The sequence below is a fragment of the Adiantum capillus-veneris genome, chromosome 10 (genome assembly GCF_014529385.1).
Source record: "Adiantum capillus-veneris isolate H3 chromosome 10, ASM1452938v2, whole genome shotgun sequence".
In the NCBI taxonomy this organism is placed as follows: Eukaryota; Viridiplantae; Streptophyta; class Polypodiopsida; order Polypodiales; family Pteridaceae; genus Adiantum; species Adiantum capillus-veneris.
Window position 1 is genome coordinate 80,355,863 of NC_140940.1, and position 7,013 is coordinate 80,362,875.

The 7,013-nt window shown below is 47.8% G+C and overlaps 1 pseudogene; it reads right to left on the reverse strand.

Moving 5' to 3' along the window:
• Positions 1-539: 539 nt before the first annotated feature.
• On the reverse strand, positions 540-5,692 carry LOC147449136 (plasma membrane ATPase pseudogene; annotated as a pseudogene).
• Positions 5,693-7,013: the final 1,321 nt, after the last annotated feature.

The following is a 7,013-nucleotide window of genomic DNA, read 5'->3' on the forward strand; positions in this document are numbered from 1 at the left end:
TAAACAAAAATTTGTGATAGGCTCGGATCAATGCATATTCACAATAATATTCTTGTTGTGAATTCAATGTCTTGAGAAGATGTTCTCAACTTGTGTGATTACAAAATAAGTGATTGTTGGAAGTTCTACTTATCAAAATAAAACTCATCTCTATTAAATTGTGATTATTTTTTGCTCTCTCTCCCTCTCTCTCTCTATGGATAATTTACCTCATTATTGGAGAATGCAAGATGCTACGCATTGGTAGATGTGACAATTATAACACGTGGATGGGGGACGCTTTACGCCCGTCACCCATTCAATACATGATTAATTCTAACTATGTATTGTCTGGTTGGTTGGCAGGTGAGTCTCTCATTCCTCAGCTAGGATGCTTGTGGCATAAAGCATCTCCTACAAAATCCAATTTCTTTGTGAATTTATCTTTGTAAAGCTGACTAATGCTATGTTATTTTGTAATTTATGATCATAAAGATAATTTAATTTTGTATTGAAACTTCAATCTAAGTTGTACGCATATGATTCCAATTGTGGCTAGGATTAAAACATAAAACACACACACACACACACACACACACACACACACACACACACACACACACACACACACACACACACACACACACACACACACACACACTCATATGCTGGTTTTACATGTTGCCACTTCCCTGATATAATTCACTGGAATTGTTGACCTGGGATACCTCTGGTACTGATTGGTACTACTGGACTATACTGGTACTACCAGTGACACTAGACACTACTGATACTGATACTGCTATACGACTATACTAACACTCGTACTGATTGATGGTATTGGTACTGTATATACTGGTACACACACACACACACACACACACACAACACACACATGGCTGGTTATTGTGTGTTTCCATCTCCCTTGTATAAATTGCTAGAACTGTTGGCGTGGGATACCTTTGGTACTGACTGGTACCATTGGACTATATTGTTACTGGTAATGGCCCTCTGCACAACAGATACTGATATTCCTATAATGCTAGACTTGTACTGATAATACTAGTACGGGTACTTAATGGTACTACTCGACTATACTATTAATGGTACTGGTACACAATACTGATGCTGATACTGCTATACTGCTATACTCGTACTGGTACTGGTACTATATAGACTGGTACTGGTACATACACACACATGGCTGATTATTGGTGTGTCTCTATTTACCTAGTATAATTTACTAAGAACCGTTGGCCTGGGATAATGTTGGTATTGACTGGTACGACTGGACTATAGTGGCACTGGTAATGATACTATACACTACAGATAATGATACTGCTATATTACTATACTTGTTCTAATAGTATTGGTTGTACTATTACTGATACTTAATGGTACTATTGGACTACAGTGGTACTGGTACTTGTACACACACACACACACACACACACACACACACACACACACACACACACACACACACACACACACACACACACACACACACACACACACACACACACACACATACATATGCTGGTTTTACATCTTGCCCCTTCCCTGATATAATTCACTGGTACTACTAGTGGCACTAGAAACTATTGATAATGATACTTCTATACTACTATACTAAACATTGGTATTGACTGATTATACTGGTACCATATATACTGGTACTCGTACACACACACACACACATGGCTGGTTATTGTGTGTTTCCATCTCCTTGATATAAATTACTAGAATTGTTGGCGTGGGATACCTTTGGTAATAACTAGTACCACTAGACTATGTTGTTACTGGTAATGGCCCACTACACTACAGATACTGATATTGCTATAACGCTAGACTTGTACTGGTAGTATTGATTGTATCGGTATCGGAACTTATTGGTACTACTAGACTATACTGGTAATGGTATTGGTACACACACACACACACACACACACACACACACACACACACACACACACACACACACACACACACACACACACACACACACACACACACTCATATGGCTGGTTTTTTTGTATTACCAGTTCCCTGGAATAATTCGTTGGCTTTCTCAAAAGTTTGTAGCACGAATCAGGCCAGTTATATTATCCAATCATCATATGTAAAGAATGTACACTATTTACCCACCAATATGCATGAACATACTACCCGCAAATCTCTGCATATGAAAGCCAAATTTTTTTTAATACAAAAACATATATTTAAAATGAGGAAGAGTATGAGAGAGTTCTAGTGATGTGTGATAGCGATAACAAGCAAGAAAAGTCGTTTGGATGCCTGTCACCCATTCACTGAGAGGCAGTTCTTACTAACAATCAGTAATGGTTGGTTGATAGGTATAGGTTTCTTTCCCTTCACAAAGCTAGGAGTGTCTCATCCGTTTCCCCCCCCGGGTGGTTTGTAATTCCAAATAGATGAATTAAATGATCATAGTTGACAATTGAACTTGTAATTTTGAAATTCAAAAACCCAAAATATGGTTCGTAATTGAGGGGATTTTTATATTATACTCTCTCTCTCTCTCTCTCTCTACCCAAAATATGGTTCGTAATTGAGGGGATTTTTATATTATACTCTCTCTCTCTCTCTCTCTCTCCATAGCATATGTGAGCTCAACTCTTGTCGGATATATCTTTCAGGTCTCTTGGGATTGATCCTATGATGCTAGAATCTTCTTATCCTTCTTCTCTCTTCCTCTCTATAGTTCTATAGCCTTTGTGAAGTTGTGCTCATATATGTACCCATGGTTGCCTGCGTGAGAGTAGCACCCAACATCGAGATGAAGTGCTATGTGATGAGCAACATTCAATGTCACCTTTGAACAATGTGTTGAAGACGGGCAAGACAAAGATCTCTTTGGGGTTCTGTGGTGGGCATCTAGCTAGCAACGACCACAACAGAGAATGTGGATATACCTGCAAGCTATAAAGGAGGGTAGTGGCACCACTAATACATGTGGCAAGGCATTCAAGTGGACGATCAAGGGCATTGACATTGAGCAAGATTGGGCTATGACGGGCGACTTCATGGGCATTGACAAATATTGGCTACAATCATTGGCTACAATCAAGAGTTCAAAGTTGCAAGCTGGTGGATAACTAGCCCCTGAAATTGGATAGAGTGGGAAAGGAGACCATGTCCTCCACAATCACACCCTCCCCCTTCATAGCCACGAAGCTTCTAGAAATGGGACAGCTCCATCATCGCTACCCCTACACCATCCTTAATCCAACCCTCCTAGGCTTCTCTCTTATGGACAACTATGTCAACACCTTCAAGCTCTCCCCCATCCCTGATGCTGGCGATAATCCAAGACCTGACACCCTCCTCCATTGGAGCGTCAGTTGTAACCCCCCTTTGTCCATTCCCTTAGAGGATGCTCTCACTATCGTGTTCTCCCTGTGCCATCCTCAAAACTTGGCTCTCCTTGGCTGCGCACGATGGTGTTGACTTCTCTCTCTCTCTCTCTCTCTCTCTCTCTCCCCCCCCCTCACCCTATTGCAGTCAGCTCCATGTTGTGGTCATGGAGACCCTGCCTTGCTAAACCCCCATGGCCCTGGAGTGAACGTGCCTTGCCTTGCACAACTGTGACTTTGTCTACAATTGAGGTACATGGCTGGTTTTCTCTCACCCTGCCAGAGCCATCCTTCGGCCTCTGTACACTTTCTTCATGATACTGCCCAAGCTATCACATCATGCAACCTTCCTGAATGGCGTCCCCCCCCCCACCTACACACACATATTCGAGAACGATGCACAATCCACAACACAGGTGCCCCCCGGCCGCCTCTGAGCGCATGTGCCTTGCCTTGCAAAACTGCACCTTCACGTGCACAGTTGATGCACACTGCTTGTTTGATCTAGCCCACCCATCCCCCTAGCCCTGTACACTTCCTTCTCACTACCACTCGAGCCAATATTGCCTCCCCCCTCCCCCCTTAAGGCTGCTGACGGATACATGTTAGTGCCCATTCCCAGGCGCCTTCCGGTCTCCTTGGCTATGGCCAGCTCATCACCCGTGATCATTTTGACATTGACTCCTAGGTTCAAAGCCTGTCGTATGGTCTCGGCGCTGTCGGGGCGAGGGGGATCAAAGAGAGGCAGGATGCCGCAGAACTGCCAGGGGCTTCCCCCGCTCTCTTTAGTCCGCTCAGGAACCTCCTGCAGCTAGCTGCAGAGCAACCGCCAACGAGCGTAGCCCCCGCTCAGCAAACCCGTCAATGATTTCATGCACCTGTTGCTGGATCTGCTCCTTGTTGTGACAGAGAGCGAGGATCTGCTCCGGAGCTCCCTTGCTCGCCCTGTACCAGCGGCCGTCTGCCTTGTCAATGTAGGTGAGGACTGTGCGCTTGTCGACGGGATTGAAGTGCTCCTCAGTTATGTTTTCGCGAGCTTTCTTGAGATCAGCCAGCATTCCGACGATGGCTGTGTCAATGGCGTCCTGGTTTTCGAGCCTCGAGGCCCAGCTTGCGGCCAGGAGCATCACCTGCATGTCCTTGTCAACAAAGTCTCGGTGGACAAGAGCCTGATCGAGGACTTTGCACTGCACGGATGCAGAAATATAAGTCCTGTTGTTGAGGCCGGTCTTGTCGCTGCAGAGTACATCCATCCCCGCGAGCTCCTCGATGGCGGTCATGCACTTGGTGATGGCACCCTGCTGTGAGAGGCGCTGGGAGCCAATAGCCATGGTGACAGAGAGCACGGTGGGCATGGCGATGGGTTATATATACCCCCGATGAGGATGACGACGAGGTTGTTGATGCCGTCCCTGTAGGATCGGTGCTGTATGTCAAACATGACGATGAGCTCGATGAGGATGGCAAGGAAGATGGAGCCAATGCAGAAGTTGCCGATGGAGGTGAGCACCTTCTGGAAGTGGCCCACTTGCTTGGTGGAGTCGACGAGGTAAGCGGCCTTGCCGAAGAAGGTGCGGACGCCGGTGGCGATGACAACCGCCTCAAGCAGAGCCGGAGAAGACCTGGTCGCCGGCCTTCTTGGTGACAGGCAGCGACTCGCCGGTGAGGGCGGACTGGTCGATCTTGAGGGGGTCACCCTGGAGGAGACGGGCGTCGGCGGGAACGATGTCACCGAGCTTGATGCTGATGATGTCGCCGGGGACGAGCACGGCCGCCTCCTGGTCGCTCCACTGGCCGTCGCGGAGGACCTTGGCACGGGGGGCCAGATTTGCCATGAGGGCGCTGGCGGCGTTTCCGGCGTTGTTCTCCTCGATGAAGGAGATGGTGGAGTTGAGAATGAGGAGGGCAATGATGCCGATGAAGTCCTGCCAGTCGGGAGGCGCCCATTGCCCGTTCACCTTGCCGTTGGCAAGGGAGATGGCCATGATGGCAGCCGCTTCCATGACCCACGACAGCGGGTTCCACATGAAGCTCAGAAATTTGAGGAATTTACTCTCTGATTTCTCCTGGAGTTTGTTGTAGCCAAACGTAGAGAGCCGGGCCTCGCCCTTTTCGGACGTGAGCCCCCTCCTGCTGCACTGCAGCTTCTGGAACACCTGATTCACGGGGATGTGTTCAAGGTCCATCTTCTCCATATGTCATGCGCTTGGTGATGGCACCCTGCTGTGAGAGGCGCTGGGAGCCAATAGCCATGGTGACAGAGAGCACGGTGGGCATGGCGATGGGTATGCCCCCGATGAGGATGACGACGAGGTTGTTGATGCCGTCCCTGTAGGATCGGTGCTGTATGCCAAACATGACGATGAGCTCGATGAGCTTGTGATCCGCCAGGGAAGTACCTCCATTATTATCATTATCGCCCATCGCTGATCATATTCTCATGAAGCACTACTTCGTTAATGCCTGCAGCTTGATCGGTCGCCATAGCCACCACCTGCAGCAGCTAGAGGCAGCGGCTGTTGAGTAGAATGCAAGTACCAACTGCGCCTATAGTAAGGCATGTTTATATAACAAGAGACTTGCCCATCGCCCGCCCATCGCCCGAACATGGAAAGCACGACCAACACCTAAAAGCACACCATTTTTGAGTTTGCTTTCCACGTTCAACCACATTTGGACACGTGTTAAGGTTAGGGCGGTGCTTTTCAATTGTTCTCCTTTGATGGTCTCTCTTAACCGGCCAGCCACCATCTCTTTGGGGTGTTTGCCGATGTGGCACGCCTTTTCAATGGCCGGTGCATGGCTGGCTGGCTGATAAATTCCAAGCCCCGCCTCTTCCAACCATCTTCTCGCTCCACGATCTACAAGCCCTCTTCCTCCACGTGTCTTGTGGCTTTTCTCCACCATCGCTCCCCGGTAGTCACCTTGTTGTGCTCAAGATCACCAAGCTCTAGCCAGTCAGTAGGCCACAGCTTTTGGCCGGCTGCTACACACACACACATACGCACGCGCAGGCTCCCCCCACCCCCACACACATACATTCATTTTTTTAAAGGGAGTAACCAAAACTAATTAAATCCATCGTGTTTTTGCAATGCAAGCACTCTTTATGTAAGAAATCCAACATGCAAGTGATTGAAATAAAGATACATAATTCATGATTAAATTTAATTGAGGCACTGGTACGTACTTTAGGTGAGTGGCTACAGTTTTCAGGCTTATCAGAGGAGCTTTAGAGCATCTAGCTTCAAGGCATGAGAGGGGTGCAGAGCATGTGTCAAGACATCACAGAGGCAATACCAACTGAGTGGCTCACACCTCTCGAGTCAACAGCACCCAAATGGATGGGGGCCTTCATGCGAGTGAAGGTTCTCGTCGTAGTTCGGGCTTGCTTAGAGACTGTACCCTCCCAGTTCTTCGAGCTACAAAGTGAGGGTCGCTTACACAGGGTTTCAACAGAGACCCCACAGGTGGCAGAGTGTTGTTTTCGGAGGATCCGAGTTGTGGGCATCTATGGGAGGACTTGCATCATAGATCCTAACCCTGCTGCTCTCGAGATTGGCCACTGGAAGTTGTGGGCCGGGGAGTGTTATCCGCTGGCACGAGTGCCATGGGATTCTGGAGAGTGGTTTTGGAGGGACCCTTTCTCCTCAGTCG